At 48.5% G+C, this 3,871-nt stretch overlaps 1 non-coding gene and 1 pseudogene across 1 annotated transcript in view; both read right to left on the bottom strand.

The window, feature by feature from the left end:
* Window positions 1-116, bottom strand: part of LOC149254610 (5.8S ribosomal RNA) — a 154-nt gene extending 38 nt beyond the window's left edge. Inside the window, exon 1 of the ribosomal RNA XR_016267521.1 lies at window positions 1-116. This exon is cut by the window's left edge and continues 38 nt beyond it. This is a non-coding gene — a ribosomal RNA (5.8S ribosomal RNA).
* A 2,649-nt stretch (window positions 117-2,765) lies between these two features.
* Window positions 2,766-3,456, bottom strand: LOC149254611 (18S ribosomal RNA; annotated as a pseudogene; the record flags this gene model as incomplete).
* Window positions 3,457-3,871: the final 415 nt, after the last annotated feature.

The following is a 3,871-nucleotide window of genomic DNA, read 5'->3' on the forward strand; positions in this document are numbered from 1 at the left end:
GCGAAAATTGCATTCAAAAACTCGATGATTCACGAGATTCTACAATTCACACTAAGTATCACATTTCGCTACATTCTTCATCGTAACAAGAGCCGAGATATCCGTTACTGAGAGTCGTTTCCACGTGTATTACCAAAAAATCGGCCACAAAACTTAATAGGGCACCCCCCACAACAAATGTAAGGCTAAGGGGAAAAAGGAGGAAAAACGCATGAGAGAAAGAGAAACAAAGGTGTCTAACCCCCTCACATGGGGAGGCTTGCACAGAGGACAATCTCCCCCAGCCCCACGCCCTCCCAAAAAGGGGGGAAATGCGTTGAACAGTGATTGAGAAGGACTAGGGTGGCCACCCCTGGAGCTCACACTGCTTTTAGCCCTTCCTCGACACCAGCCCACAACAATTCCCCCTTTTCTCCGTAGAGTTAGGAATAGAAAGGAAGAAAGGGGTAAAAAAAAAGCACAAACAAGGCACAAGCCTCCCAAAGCTCCATGCGTTCGGCAAAAGGGGGGAATTGAAGGGGACGACGATAAAGAAGGACTAGGGTGGCCACCTCGGGAGCTCGCACTACATTTCGTCCTTCCAAAACACCAATTTACAACAATCCCACCTTTTCTCCGTAACGCTAGGGGCCACAAGGAAGAAGGGAAGAAAAAAACAAGAGAAAGGGATATACCAATCGTGGCTACCATCTCACAAGGGGAGGCTTCAAATAGAGAACAAGCTTCCCCAACCCCGTGCCTTCGCCAAAAGGGGGGAACTGCAGGGGACGGCGATCGAGAAGGACTAGGGTGGCCACCCTGGGAACTCACACTTCTTTTCATCCTTTCCGAACACCAATCCACAACAATCCCACCTTTTCTCCGTAAAGCTAGGGTCCGAAAGGAAGAAGGGAAGAAAACAACATGAAAGAAAGAGAGATATCAAATGCGTCCACCAGCTCACAGGGGGAGGCTCAAACAGAGAACAATCTTCCCCACCTCTGTGCCTTCACAAAAAGGGGGGAACTGCAGGGGAAGGCGATTGAGAAGGACCAGGGTGGCCACCCTCGGAACTCGCACTAATTTTCATCCTTCCTGAACACCAATCCACAAAAATCCCACCTTTTCTCCGTAAAGCTAAGGGGCCAAAAGCAAGAAGGGAATAAAACAACAGGAAATCAAGAGATATCAAATGTGGCTATCGGCTCACAAGGGGAGGCTCAAATAGAGAACAAGCTTCCCAAACCCCGTGTCTTCAGAAAAGGGGGGAACTGCAGGGGCGGTGATCGAGAAGGACTAGGGTGGCCACCTTAGGAACTCGCACTACTTTTCATCCTTCCCGAACACCAATCCATAACAATCCCACCTCTCCTCCGTAAAGCTAGGGGAAAAAGGAAGGGAAGAAAACAACACCAAAGAAGCAAAGATCCCAAGAAAAGAGAGAAGCTCAACAACACGCTGTGTAGATGTCCGCTAACCAGAAAGAAATCAAGCAAGGCACCCAATCAAAAAAGCGTCCCACCTCTTCACACCCTCCCACATCCATTCAGCACAACACCCTTTCCAGCTTTACAACATAGCAAACAACCAAGCAAATAAATCACAACCTAAAATTGACCAATAGAAAAGACGAGGGCCACGATGAGACTAGTGTCTGGAGCACGTCACTGAGAGGCACACAGCCCCTCAACCCAACAGAACAAGGCTTATAAACGAAAAATAGACTGCTGCTAATAACACAAACCCACCTCGCTCTTGCACCCCTCCATGTAAAAAACACCCAACAACCTTTCCAGCGAGAGATTCAATGGGGGTCAAATAATCAAACTCCAAAGAGGAGTTGTCACGGGCTGACACTCAACGCTGGAGAAAGCCGCGAGCCACAAATAGAGAGGGACGTTCGCAAAGCACACACCAAGAAACAGAGAAATGACACAAGTCCCACAAAAAACACACAATCCAAAGGGAGGAACAAAGACACAACCCGCTACTTATTTTTCCCTCAGTAGGGGAGTGGGTCATGAGAGGACGAGGAATTCCCTTGACGACAAAGGCACGAGATAATATTGCCACCCTCATGCCTGTCGGTGGGGAAAATTGTGATCTCGATGGAGCTCAGACCGAGGGATGGGTTTTTCACTACCTCGACACCCAACCCTTCCACGAGGGCATGTCGAGGAACGGTCGACAGGGACTAGGGTGGCCAGCCCTACGGGTTGAACCGCTCTTCATCCATCCCATACTAATCGTACCTCGACAATCTCCCCTCATGGAAGGTTTGAGCTACCAGGCGCGCGTGAAACCACTCCCTCGACCCAACCACCAGCGAAAAAGCTCACCCAAGCAACACATCAACCGCTGCCGCCTTTTCGAGAGAACCAACTATGGAAGCCTGAACCCTTGGCCCATGCCTTCCAACGAATAAAATATCGAGCACCGCCGCTACGGATGAGTCCAATTTATCCATCGTATTTACTGAGTACCTCAACTCTGCAGGAACCATGCCTGGCCGAACAGATCGTCGGAAGGGCTCCCAAGAAACAAGCTTCCGGACCCCCTGTAGAAACACATTGGGGGGAAGAAAAACAAAGAATGGGTGGGACAAGCACAAGCATGGCTTGCAAGCACACATGAAAAAACAAGCGTAGTTACCTCGAGACAAGCAACCAACAATGTTCCCGCCAAACACCAAACCCGCTCCCCTAGAGACGCACCACAAAGTCCCACATTGCAATCAAAACCCAACCAACCCGAACCAAAAAAGAAAACCCCTACTATCAATAATCATACCGTAGGTTCACATATGGTAACCTTGTTACGACTTCTCCTTCCTCTAAATGATAAGGTTCAATGAACTTCTCACAACGTCGATAGCGCAAACCACCATCGTCGACGCAATCCGAACACTTCACCGGATCATTAAATCGGTAGGAGCGACGGCCGGTGTGTATAAAGGGCAGGGACATAGTCAACACAAGTTGATAACATGCTCTTACTAGGAATTCCTCGTTGAAGACCAATAATTTCAATGGTCTATCCCCATCACGATGCAATTTGAGAAGATTTCCCGATCCTCTCAAACTAGGAATAAAAACTCGTTGGCTACATCAGTGTAGCACGCGTGCAGCCCAAAACATCTAAGGGCATCACAAACCTATTATTGCCTCAAACTTCCATGGCCTAAATGGCCATAGTCCCTCTAAGAAGCTGGCCACGAAGGGGAACCTCTGCGTAGCTAGTTAGCAGGTTGAGGTCTCGTTTGTTATCGGAATTAACCAAACAAATCACTCCACCAACTAAGAACGACCATGCACCACCACTCATAGAATCAAGAAAGAGCTCTCAATCTGTCAATCCTTACTATGTCTGGACCTGGTAAGTTTCCCTGTGTTGAGTCAAATTAAGCTGCAGCCTCCACTCCTGGTGGTGCCCTTCCGTCAATTCCTTTAAGTTTCAGCCTTGCAACCATATTCCCCCCAGAACCCAAACACTCTGATTTCTTAGAAGGTGCTGGCAGAGTCCTTAGAGAAACATCCACCGATCCCTGGTCGGCATCGTTTATGGTTGAGACTAGGATGGTATCTGATCGTCTTCGAGCCCCCAACTTTCGTTCTTGATTAATGAAAACATCCTTGGCAAATGCTTTCGTAGTGGTCCGTCTTTCATAAATCCAAGAATTTCACCTCTGACAATGAAATACGAATTCCCCCGACAGTCCCTATTAATCATTACTCTGGTCTCAAAGGTCAACACAATAGGACCAAGGCCACTTCGGAGTTTGCAGCCACGGCCCAACCAACAAGAAAACGAGTGATCACTCACCCACTCCCTTAGAAATGCCTCCAATGTCCTCCACGCCTTGCACCAAGGGCACCTAGGAGTCCACCCGGAC

Source organism: Pinus tabuliformis, chromosome 7, assembly GCF_031772625.1.
Source record: "Pinus tabuliformis cultivar Carrire ecotype Pingquan chromosome 7, CPIR1, whole genome shotgun sequence".
NCBI lineage: Eukaryota > Viridiplantae > Streptophyta > Pinopsida > Pinales > Pinaceae > Pinus > Pinus tabuliformis.